At 41.6% G+C, this 12,965-nt stretch overlaps 1 pseudogene across 1 annotated transcript; it reads left to right on the top strand.

Annotated features, from left to right (window-relative positions):
- Nucleotides 1-1,117: 1,117 nt before the first annotated feature.
- On the top strand, nt 1,118-1,464 carry LOC308502067 (large ribosomal subunit protein eL30-like; annotated as a pseudogene). Its single transcript has one exon. The product of its transcript is annotated as a large ribosomal subunit protein eL30-like (transcript).
- The last annotated feature ends 11,501 nt before the right edge of the window (nt 1,465-12,965 follow it).

Genomic DNA, 12,965 nt, shown 5'->3' with positions numbered 1-12,965 from the left:
AAAAGAGCTCTTAGAAATTAAAAACAGGATAGCCAAAAGAAATTCAGCTGAAGGACAGGGAGATGAAGAAACCTCACAGAAAGAAGATTAAAAAAACCCCACAAAGATAGACAACAAGAAAGATGAGAGAGGTGGCTAATCTACCTAGGAGGTACAATTTCCAACTAATAGGAATTCCAGGAAGATAAAACAGTGACTAGGAAATTATCAAATAATAGTGGAAATTTTCCCAGAAGTAAAGGAGGGACTGACTCTACGTATTGAGCATAATGAAGAACAAAAACAAACAAACAAACAAAAACAAACAAAAACCCCTGCCACACCAAGAGGCATACCATTATAAAATTTCATAGCACCAACACCAAAAGCTTCTAGTAAAAGAAAATAAAGGCAGGTAGAAAAATAAAACTACCATGTAATGGGGATGGCAAGAAAAGAAAATTACAGTAAAATGGGGTGTCTTTTGATTGAAGCTGACATATTGAGCAATTGAATTTACTACCTCTTGTTCCTGTTGCGGGAGTGGAAGAGAGATCAAGGAGAGCTCCAAGTTTGGGGCCACAAGTGGAAGGAGAGGATTGTTGAGATGAGGAAGGCTATGAGAGGAGGCAGGGTTGAAGATCAGGAGTTTGGATTTAGACAAGTGAAATTTGTGACACCTGTATTAATTAGTTATTGCTCCATAATAAACTATCCCAAAACTTAGTGGCTGAAAGACACCAAACATTAATTATCTCACAGTTTCTGTGAATCAGAAATTGGAGTTTAGCTGGGTGCCTCTGGCTCAAGGACTCTCGTGAGGTTATAGTCAAGCTGTCGGCTGGGGCTGTGTTGTCATACGAGAGTTCAACTGAGATTGAGGGGATCTGCTTCCCAACTCACACCCATGGTGTTTGGCCGTCCTCGGCCCTCTCCACAGGGCTGCCTTACGACATCATGGCAGTTGGCTTTGCCCAGGTGAATGATCCAAGAGAGAGCTATAGAGAGTGAGCACCAACAGGGGAGCCACAGTCTTTTATTTATGTAACCTCAGAAGTGATATCCCCCTTTTTCTCCCTCCCCGGTCATCTTGATGGCTGCTCTCGGTTGGGGTCCATCCCGCTTCTAAGGCAGGAAGATGGTGGCCACAAAGAAGATAAAAAAGTTGCTGGAGTCGATCAATTCTAGGCTCCAACTTGTTAGGAAAAGTGGAAAGTACGTGCTGGGATACAAGCAGACTCTGAAAATGATCAGACAAGGCAAAGCGAAACTGGTCATCCTTGTGAACAACTGCCCAGCCTTGAGAAAATCTGAAATAGAGCACGACACCATGTTGGCCAAGACTGGGTCCATCACTACAGTGGCAAAAATATTGAGTTGGGCACAGCATGTGGCAAATACTACAGAGTACGCACACTGGCTGTCACTGATCCAGGTGATTCTGATATCATTAGAAGCATGCCAGAACAGACTGGTGAAAAGTAAATCACGCAAAATTTTTCTTTAATAAAACTGGCCAGAGCTCGGTTTAAAAAAAAAAAAAGTGATATCCCATCATGTCTGCCCTACTCTATTCATTATAAATGAGTCAATATGCCCAGTGTACCTGCATTCAAGCAAGGAGGATTACACAAAGACACGAATACCGGGAGGTGGGGTTCACTGGCTGTTCGTATGGCAAGGTCATGTGGGCAATTGGAACAAAACCTGAAATTTGAGGGCTAAAGCCAGCTAGGAAGTCATCATTGGGAAAGTATTTCTTACTGGATGTGAGGCATCTTAGACGAACTTTGGAAGAACTAGAGGAATCAACTCTGGGCTGAGTCTCCGGGAACACCTCCCAGAACCATGCTGCACCACCAGTCTGGTAAGGGACCTGCTGTGGCCCCTGCTGCTGCGGATTCCAGGGAAATGTTGCCTCTGCCTCCGTGAGTGCAGTGTGGATGCCAGGTGTTCTAGCAGTTTCCTCTAGGAACTAGCTTTGCTGTCAAAAATTCTCAAAGGAGCATATTCTGTCTATGTCCTACTTACATAGAATGGGAAATATGAATTGTACAACGTCTCTTATGGGAGGATGGAATTAATATCATGGAAAAGTATCCAAATGTAGAGAGTGTGTGAAAAATGTGAGGTATCTATAAAGGACTATTGTTCACCATGTTCTGGAAGGAACCAAGATAACGTAGCAGAAACTGAAGATCATAAAACAAATCTAAGAGCTATGGAGATATAGTATATCCATTAAAAACTCTAAGCTCTTAACCAAAAGAACTAGAAACAGTTTGTGATAAAGAGATGAATGCAGAAATTTGAATGTAATAAATTAGGTGGAACAAATAGATGAGAAAATCTCCCAGGGCACAGAACAAAAAGACAAAGACATGAAAAATCTGAGAAAAAAAAAGCTAATACACAATCTCAACCTAAAAGAGCCCATATTTAACTAAGACATCCTAAAAAGAGAAAATGGAAGGCATGAAATTATTATTATTATTATTATTATTATTTTTTAAAGTAATCTTACTGATTTCTTCTTACTATTTTTAAAAGATTTTATTATTGGGGAAGGGGAACAGGACTTTATTGGGGAATAGTGTATATTTCCAGGTCTTTTTCCAAGTCAGGTTGGTGTCCTTTCAATCTTAGTTGTGGAGGGCGCAGCTCAGCTCCAGGTCCAGTTGCTGTTGTTAGTTGCAGGGGACGCAGCCCACCATCCCTTGGTGGTAGTCAAACCAGCAACCTTGTGATTGAGAAGACGCGCTCCAACTAACTGAGCTATCTGGGAGCTCAGCGGCAGCTCAACTCAAGGTGCCGTGTTCAATCTTAGTTGCAGGGGGCGGAGCTCACCATCCCTTGCGGGACTCAAGGAATTGAACTGGCATCCTTGTGGTTGAGAGCCCACTGGCCCATGTGGGAATTGAACCGGCAGCTTTCGGTGTTAGGAACATGGAGCTCAAACCGCCTGAGCCACTGGGCTGGCCCCAAAATTATTTTTTTTTAAGTTTTTAATCCTCAGAACACCCAGGATAAATATAAAGATGATAATGATGATGAAATTGATTTTTTAATAAGGGCTAATACTCTCATAGTGCTTACTATGTATAAGCAGCTATTTTAATGACTTCACATATATAGAAAATTTAATCTTTACAATACTCCTATGAGTTAGTTATTATTATTATTACTACCATTTTCCAGATGAAAATACCAAGAAACGTACCCATGGGCACACAGCTAGCAGGTGGCAGAATTGGGATTCAAACCAGCAGTCTGACTTAGTACTCTTAACCAGTACTTCATATTTAGGGACACTAAATTCTAGAAGGCAATAGAGAAATGCCTGCAAAGTTCTTGAAGAAAAATGATTTTGAGCGTTGAATTACCCAAAATATATTAATCAAGTATTAGGGGAGTATAATAATACATTTTCAGACATGCAAAAACCCATATTCAGACATGCAAACATCTATATACTTTTTTCTGAAAACATAATTTAAGGACATACTGTGGCAAAAGGAAAAATAAATCCAAGAAAGACAATGACATAAACTCCAAAAACAGTGACACTAACTAAAGAATATAGCAAAAAGTAATCCCAGGATAACATCTATGTAAATGAGCCTAGAAAGCCAGTGTATGTTCGTGTGCTCAAAATATACTATAAAACAGCTGGAAGATATTAGTGGGAGCGTAAAATTTTTGTCCCCATTAACAAGAAAGAAAGAAGTTTTAAAACACAAGGGGGTGGGAATTAAAACTGTACAAGAATATTAATTCCAAAAGCAAAACAAACTAACCATAGCACGATTTAGAGTATTTGATGGAGTTTAAGGGAGGAGAATTGATTTGATTTTGACTTGGAATATCCCCTTTGACGACATGAGGTTGAAGGATTAGATTTCCCATTCTGTGCATACAGTCATCCTGCCCTGGTTCTTCAATGTTTGTTTAAGCATAATTTTCTAAACTCTCTTTTCCACTTAGAGAAACTTGACAAAATAACAACACAGTGAGCAAAGAGAGAGGGAAAGAGAGAGGGTGAAGTGGAAGAACATGAAGGGGTGCAAATTTCCTTATCTTACCTATGGGTAAATAAAGAAAAAATATCTGAAGATTATGGATGGAGAAATAGAAGTTTAAACATATTCCTTAAAGTTTTAAAAGCATCCAAAGTAAGCACCAGTCATGAAAAAAGTAAAACCAACAAAATGAGGAGGAGGGCGTCATAAAAGGAGATGGTGTAAAATAATTAAATTTTGCATTTTCCACATTGGTTATTAGTAGATATGGCTTAAAACCAAGAAATTATGAAGTAGAGGGGTAAGCATGTACAGGCACACCTCGTTTTATTGTGCTTCACAGATGTTGCGTTTTTTACAAATTGAAGGCAAGACCCTCCACCAGCAAAGAGATTATGATTCCCTTTAGGGTGCTACTTGCTTTCTTGTGGTGGCCTGGAACGGACCCCGCAGTATCTCTGAGGTGTGCCTGTAGTTTACAGTTATGGAGGTAACCGTGAAAGGACCTAGAGACTTACATTAGTCAAAAGGACTTACCTGTGAGCAGTTGGGCGAGGAATGGGGAACAAGACTTTATCTCCATAGTGTTTGAATGTTAATGTCCAGATGCATCTCGAAAGAATCCAGAAAGGGTGATGGTCCCACTCAAAAAACAGGGGAAATTTGGAACCACTGCCCACAACATCCACAAGCACTGGCCATCTTGCTCCCACTTCAGTACTGCTTTGAGGAAGACACTCAAGTCAAGAAGGTGTATTGTTCAGTGTGGAGCCAATTTGCATTCTTCTTCTTGTACAAGACAGGTAAGATGTCTGCGTCTTTGCCAGCCTGTGGATTAGGTCTGGAGAGAGACTGCACATAGACTCTGAGGCCATTTCCAAAGAGACTCCAGCTGGCACAGCAGGAAGCCAGCAGGGCTGTGTCAGTCTAGAGTGCATCTGAGAGGTGCTCTCCCACTGCTGGGTGGGACATATCATGGCACAGGCTCAGGGATGGAGCCCTGCTGTGGCCTCTCAAGCTTCTGCAGCTTTCGGACCTTTGGGAGTCAGTGCCTTTGTGTGGACCCCAGGGCGGGCAGGGCAGGTGCTGGCACTAACAGCCGTTAACATCCCTCACTCCTCTCCCCAAGTGGTGTCTCGAGTTTGAGTGTGAACAAGAAAATCCTGAGTTAAGTAAGGAGCCTGAGAGCACTATTGTTAAAGTGAGAGACCCCTAAAAATAATTGAGTGAGACTTGAAGAGGGAGCTCGAGGCTCTGTGATATGCAAATCGGGTAGATCAGGAGACACACAAGTACGGTAAACACACTGTTTATATTCACAGGTTGCTGAGGTCTGGGGAAACTTCAACTGTGTTCACCCAACTTTTGAATTATTATCATCATTATCATCTTATTCTGCAAAGACTCCGTATAATAGCCCTTGTGCTTTATCTCAGCCTCATTTTGAAAGCAAAATGTTTTTGGTATGTGTCTTATTCCAACTTCACGATTTGAGCCTTGCTATCCACAGTGTAGTGCACAAACCAGCAGCAACAGCAGCACCTGGGAACGTGTTAGGAATGCGAACCGTCAAGCCTTGCCCCGAACCTACTGAACCATAACCTACATTGTACCACCCCACCCCCACCCCTGTGAATTACATGCACATCAATGTTTGCGAGACCCTGCTTTTAAGGAGTAGTTCTTAACCTGGCTGCACTTTAGAATCACCTGGACAGCTGTGAAAACATTTGGATATGTGGACCCCACCTCAAGGCAATTATCCCAGAATCCCTGGGTGTAGAGCCAGGCAGCAGCCTATTTTAAAAGCTTCCAGGTGATTGACTCTATTGGTCAGCTAGCATTGAAAACCTTTGCTCAAAGGGTTGGTCTGATTAGATTCCAGGAAAGCTTTTATCATGACTGTCTTCTTTACAGATTCAAATATTCATCCCTTCTTCTCTCTACCATGGGCTTTCCCACTTCTGGCTCCCGTTTTCTCAATAAGTGATTTTTTTTTGTCCAGTGATTGACAGGAGTCAATCATGGAGGTAGATAAGGAGAAGTGAGCTCAGGTGATAAAATGGAGAATGAGGAGGCCAGCCCTGACACCAGCAAAATCTCGTCCAAGTGAAATAAGTGATAGGGAAAATTATGAATGACCTTGGTGGTTGCGCAGAAAAGCTCATTTATTGTGGTTGGGGGAAAAGGAAGCCATGGAAGTTTGGAGAGAGGTGGAGAGGGATATGACGACAGTTAAGCTTGGTAAACCGAATCTATCTGACAATACATATTTACCAACTTAAAACTAAACATTGAAATGATGACACTTAGGGCATTCTTCTCAGAAAGCTACTTACCAAGGTGTTTTCCATACAAATCTGCTAGGGAGCCAATAATGAAATCCAATAAAGTCTTGCTAATTACTTTCTCTAATGAATTGTGAGACTGACTAATCCTCAGTCCAGAGATTTGTATAGTCAATAACTGTGTTAAACAGCCTCAATTACTTACACATGGTGTCTAATTTTGGTGCTAATTGTATCCATTAACCCACACAGAATAGTTTTAAATTCCTGCAAGATGGTTAATGTGCTGATTCCTCTGAGGCCGCTAACCACATTTGCCTCTGCCCTGAAATTATTCAGCCTTCTGTATAAATAACAAAGAAACCTAAATTTCTTCCGCATGTGAAATGCTTCATAATATCTTGGAATTAAAATTTGAAAATCAACCCTACTGCTGTTTCCCCATCACAAGAGTGACTGGAAGATACACTAAGGAAAATTGAATAGGCTCCCATCGTTCAGGTCCCGTTGAAGAAGGACATTTGTCATTTGAGCTGATTGTTTCAGGAGTCAAGAGCTCCTCCAACTAAGCAAGTCACCTCCACTTACTCCACTAAATGGGCCCCAAATATTCCTATACTTAACTCTTTACTTTTGTGGGCATCTATTGTTAATAGACTTCAGGGCACCATCTTCCGATTTCTCTTTTTAAATTTTTTTTTATTTTCTAAGTGTCAAATTATTGTTTTTATTTTTTAAATTAATTTTTATTAAGTTTATTGGGGTGACATTGGTTAATAAAATCATATCGGTTTCAAGTGACATTTCAATGGATATGGTTGATATGGTTGGATCCAAAGGATGGCTGTCGTGCGGGGTCGCCTGCGGGGTCTCAACTCCCGCTCCCCACATAAGAACACAGGATGTGGCTAGGCCAAAAAGTAACACCCACGGAGCCATAGGTAGGGGAGTCATACCACTATATTCTTGCCAGCGGCTGGGTTGGACACACAGGAAGCAGGAGCCACACTGTCCGCAACCTGCTGTCCGCTTTTCTGCCAACCGACCGACTCCCTAGCTGCAATCCGCCGTGCTAACTGCACTCTGCTCTTGCTAGCTCAGCCACCATCTTCTTGCTAGCCCCTATTTTCTGCTAACGTAGCCACAGCAGTTATATTAGTGGCCAATGGCTCACTGGTTACAGCTGACGGCCAACTAGCCACAGCTGACGGCCACCCAATCACAGTTGATGGCCATTTACTACCTGAGCCAGCACCTTTCCACGTGAGGCCGAGAGCCTGGAAACTGCACTCCTGGCTCTGCCCCACAGTGGTATAGTCCAATAATCTGATTGGGAGTAGGACATAACATCACAACTGAAGTTGTATTTAATATGGTTTTTTTTGCACACCAGGGCTTAAAGAGATACCACTAAGCTACTAAGTCCTCCTCCCATCTTGCAAATTTCACAGCCTGTGGGCTACGTACAGGTGGCTGTATAATACTCAAGAGAACAAGTCAGAATATATTTCACCCAATATATATGTCTGATAGAGGTTTGGAGACCTAAGACATGCAATGAGGTGCTCTTGTCCCATATGCTCATGGCCATTTCATACAGAAGGTATCACATGCTCATCTTAAAAGGATGCAGGAAATCCTTAAATCGCTATCCTGTGACAATGCCAATTAATTTAATGTTAGCAGTAATGACAGTGACAGACAATAGCCTGAGCGATGAGTATACTACATGTAAGATACCCTCTGTCATACCGCTAGAGCCAAGTGAAAACTCCAATTGCAAATCTCATTGAAAACCCCCTTTAGCACACATACTTTTGGAAGGCCAGGATTGCTTTTTTATGTAGGACATACAGCTTTTACAAAATTAACACAATAATAATACATGTTTATGGCAGAACATTTTAGAAATATAGAGAAGCATGACATGAAGAGAAAAGAAAATCATCTAAAACCTCACCGTTAGATAACCAATGTTATTATTTGGATGGTTTTCCTTCCGATCTTTTAAAAATGCAGTTACCCGTCACACACGTATTTCTTACCTTTCCTCCCACTCCCTCCCCCTAGTCGTTCAGTTCAAAGTCACTGTGGTGGCCCTGTGGTAGGCGCCTTCTCATTTCTGTCCCCAGAGCATGTCCCCGCTAGCCTTCGGGAAGGGGAAAGTTGGGGCCTTCACTGGACGCCCCCCAGTGTTCAGTGGTCCACAATGAGGGGGCTCCATGCTTCACACAAGGTAGGATAGGAGGCTAGCCTCTCCAATGACCCTTTCCCTGAACCACAGGAGACTGGAAGTCTTTTAATGAATGATTCAAATGTTGTTAATAGAGTCGATGGAATTGTAATAGCTATATACAATATCAGAGGGGCAATTGATTGGGGGAGGGGGTTATCACTTTGTGAGGGGTGAAAGGTCTAACTAGTGCATTGTTTTGTACACCTAAAGCTAACTTAAAAAGTTGTTACAAAGTCATACTGAACCGGGAGGGGGACAGGAGCTGATTAGCTGCACCCTTGGCCGACTGTACTCATACTATCGCTTTCGCCTTCTGTACTAGGGTCATGAGGTGCCCAGGCCCCACAGCTGACTCAGCAGAGTCGCAGTGTCAGTGTTTTTTTTTAGGCACTCAGGTGACTCCAATGTGAGGTAGTGATAAATGCTGGCTAGGCCTTCAGGGCTGTGCCACGTGGACCTCACTTATACCCGAATTCTTCCCATTTTCCCCTTTTCCCCTTGGTCTGCCCAACCTGCTCCTTTTCCCTTGAGCAAACTGCCACACATCCTGGTAGAAATAACAGGCTCTCCAAGTCCTACTCCTGTCGTGCAAATTTCACAGCCTGTGGACTCCTTCAGTTGACTCCATCAGGGGCAGCAGGGAGCACGGATCTTAGTGACCGCTGACTCAAGTTTGTGTGGGTTGAGATGGAGACCCCTGAGGGTATGAATGCAGTTGAGTTCTGATGCTGTTTTCCTAAAATAAGATCTGAAATGATAGACCTGACCTTAGCGGAGATTAATTTCCTTCCTAAGGTATGTACTCCTCCTTACCTGCGTTGTGTTAGTTTCCTTGCATTAACTTACTAGGAAAATTGAGAAACCGCAGTGGCTTCTTTGTTTCAGGCAATCCACAGTAAGATCAAACTGCATATATCCTGATTTTTTTCACTTATATTGTGACAAATTCCCCCGTGATTAAATTCTTTTGGAAAATATGCTAGCAGATGATAGGCATTTCACATATATTTTGCAAATTATTGCCATAATGTTTAAACCATTCCTCTCTTGTTGGACATTTAGTTGTTTCACAGTTTTCACTCCTATTAATAATTGCTATGAACTTTCTCGTATGTAAAACTTTCACCCTCTCACTGATTATTTACTATGAACTGCAAGTCCCTTGTTTCGTCCTTTGAATTCTCCTCAGCGCGAAGAGCAGAAGTGGTTTCACATATGGCACTTAATATAAACTCATGAACGTCATTCACGGTTTAGATCAGCTTTCACTGGGGCCTACAAAACCTGCCCCTTACTATTCAGCTGTATGAAATCACCAGATCGTGCCAAGTCCAATGAGCATCTGTCACGAGCTATCCCTTCTATAAACAGGCATTTCATCTTTTGTTATACTCAACTCCTGAAATGCTATGAGCAGAAACCAGGCCCTAGAGAATCAAAACACAAGGAATCGTTTTCTCAAAAACACTTTGCAATGCTTCTATCACACATTTACTTATAGCTAAGGCAACAAAGTCCCCTATTCAAATGATGTCCTTTCAAGAGGAACTATTTAACAAATCTTAGGCAGTGCTAAGTTTAAACTACCTTCCTGGTGCTGATGTATACCGTCAGATACAGACCATAATCTCAAGTCCAGATTTGACAGTCAGGTACAAACAGCACACAGGCACACACACACAGGCACACACACACAAACCTGTGTACCCACACACTCACACTCCATGTATGATGGTCACACCCCAACATGAGAATCATTTGTTGATTCACCACGACAAGCAGACCACCGAGAGAGGAGACCTACATCCCAAAGCTACCTGACTACTGCTTTTGGAGGTGACGTGAGGGATCTCCTGGAAATCACTTTTAAAGACTTTAGTTTTACTATTGCAAGTGAAGCAGGCTCAGCCCACATGGGACTTTACCATGTGCCCAGCTCTGGGCCCAGAGTTGCTCATGGAACACACGTTAACCAAGATTTAGATTGAATCTATGTACTTTTCATTTCCATGGGGCTTTCTGGAGCTATTTCTGGTCTCTGTGGTTTTAGCCAACAAAAACTCTCATTTTGATATGAGGGGAAAAGAGATTTGGCTAAATTCAGTCTAAAGATATCCTGCTTCCTAAACAATCTAGAGGTGTCAGAGAGTTACCATTCATAACATTATTGTAGTGTTTTTTGCTCATGTTCTCTCTGTGTGTGTGTGTGTGTGTGTGTGTGTGTGTGTGTGTGTGTGTGTGTGTGCAGGCTACTTTCAGACTCTTATTCTCTTTATCTTGTATAAGTTTGGAACTTTCACTTCACCCAAAAGTGTCTGGTTACAGTACTGCATAAAGTATAAGGCAAAGGTTGTTTCCTGACCTATTCTTAGCAGTTGATAAAATAACCTTTCAGGTCATCTTCCCTCTGATGTGCAGACTGGCTTGGTGTATGCCCCAGAGATGACAATCATCCCCTCTGCCTACTTCCCTTTGTTCGAGGAAGAGGCCATCCAATTACCATGTGATCCCTGCCCTGACTTGGCCTCGGCTGATTGAACGTCAGACCGAACATGAGTCAATTCGATTTTCTGCCTGGAGGAGTTGGAGTTGGTAACTATGTGACAGAATTGGCTAGCTGTATGGCTCTCTCTTTCCTGTGTTTCCCTAATAGCTTCAGCACATCAGCCTTCCTCTAATATACAAATAAAATGTTGTGAATGCTGTCATGGAGAAAAATGCCATGTGTTCAACCAAATTGCATTTCCTTTTCTTCTTCTTGGGCACACAGGAAGACCATATTTCCCAGCCTGCCTTGCAGTGAAGGTGGGGCCATAGGTCGAAGTGATGTAAGCCACTTCCACCTCTGGTCCTTAAAAACGCACAATTCCACAGTCTTCTCTTTCTCTTCTGCAGTGATAGTAGAGGCCACGTGTTCAAGATGGTGCAGCTATAAGATGGAAGAGATACACAAATGCAGAGGGCCAACTCTATGCATTGTTCTACACCATTTTATATAAAGAACTTGAGTATCCACTCTTGTCTGCTCTTGGTGGGGGCATTAAAACAAGACATTTCTATTTTTATTTGTCATTTCTCTGGACTTGGTGAGAGGGGGTGAGAGTTCAGTGTTTGCCATTCTGCCACCTTGAAACTGGTTTACCCACTAAAATGTGGAAACAAGAGAGACATTTCTTGATTTTCTTTTCTCCTTAATAGTAATTTTTCCTTCCTCTAACCAGCCCAATGCCCCTTGCAAGAACAGTACGTATGGACTGGCAATTTAGTTTCCCAAATCTCAGTTGTATCCATGAAGGTTTTCCAAATATACAAATAATTTTTTTCTGCCTTTGGTTTCTCAAAAATTCTTTGACATTACAATAAAACAAAAAAAGTCTACCAAATGTCTCCACTGAAGACCATACCTCTTGTCTCAATGGTAAGTCTACATAATACCAATCACATATTCATATCGATCGTGAATACCTGAGTTCAGGAAAATGGAGAGTGTGTGCATAACCCTCGGAGCTGATGCTTGAAGAGCAGCTCTCTGTGCTGGAGTGGGCATTTCTGGTTGCCCTACTGATTGTCCGAGCCCCATAGGAAAGAAACTGCTTTGCTTTTCTGATGCTTTTCTCACAGATATTTCACACTCTGTAATCCTTGCTTCTACATGTGCCATTTTCATCTCGTAGAAATAGTTTGGAGCAAGACAGAAAAACTAATATTTGTCAAATACATCCCCCTGCCTGTTCCATGTACTTTATCTCATTTAGTTTTCCCAACCACCTCGTGAGATTGGAATTACTACCCTGCATCTTATAAGTGGGAAATCTGAATCTTGGAGGTGAAATGACCTGCCCAAGCCTGGGTGGCTCAGTAAGGATCGGGGGCAGGATTCAAACCCAAGGGCAACGTCCATGCCATTAGAATCACTCCACTGAAAAGTGGATATATTTCACTGAAAATATTGTGGAAGACATGTTCTCATAATAATTACTATTCATTAGCTCTTAAAATATACATATCTTGTCGTTTAACCACAGCATATCTTTCCTCACCTGCAAGAATAAAAGGGAGAGTCACATTTTAAAGACATATTAAGTGATCATTACTAAACAGAACAGTCATTTGTTTACGAGTCTGAATGATGATTAAATGCTAATTAGAGATGGGGAATCTATTGTCTAGAAAAGTAACAATTATGAAGTATTTAAAAAATAAATATAAAAGTAACATGTTCATTGTTGAAAATTTGGACAATACAGGATAGTTTCAAGAAGAAAAAATATCTATGATCACATTATCCAGAGTGGAAAAAAACATTTAAAATATTTTGATGATTTTTAAAACTGGAACCATTTTGCATATTGTTTTGTACATGGTGCTTTTCACACACTGTGATGAATATTGTTCTAACTCATCCAAAAAATTTTAAACTATGAATTCACTGATTGTGTAATA

Source organism: Rhinolophus hipposideros (genome assembly GCF_964194185.1).
Source record: "Rhinolophus hipposideros genome assembly, chromosome: 9".
Lineage (NCBI taxonomy): Eukaryota > Metazoa > Chordata > Mammalia > Chiroptera > Rhinolophidae > Rhinolophus > Rhinolophus hipposideros.
This window is presented reverse-complemented; position numbering and strand designations above follow the sequence as displayed.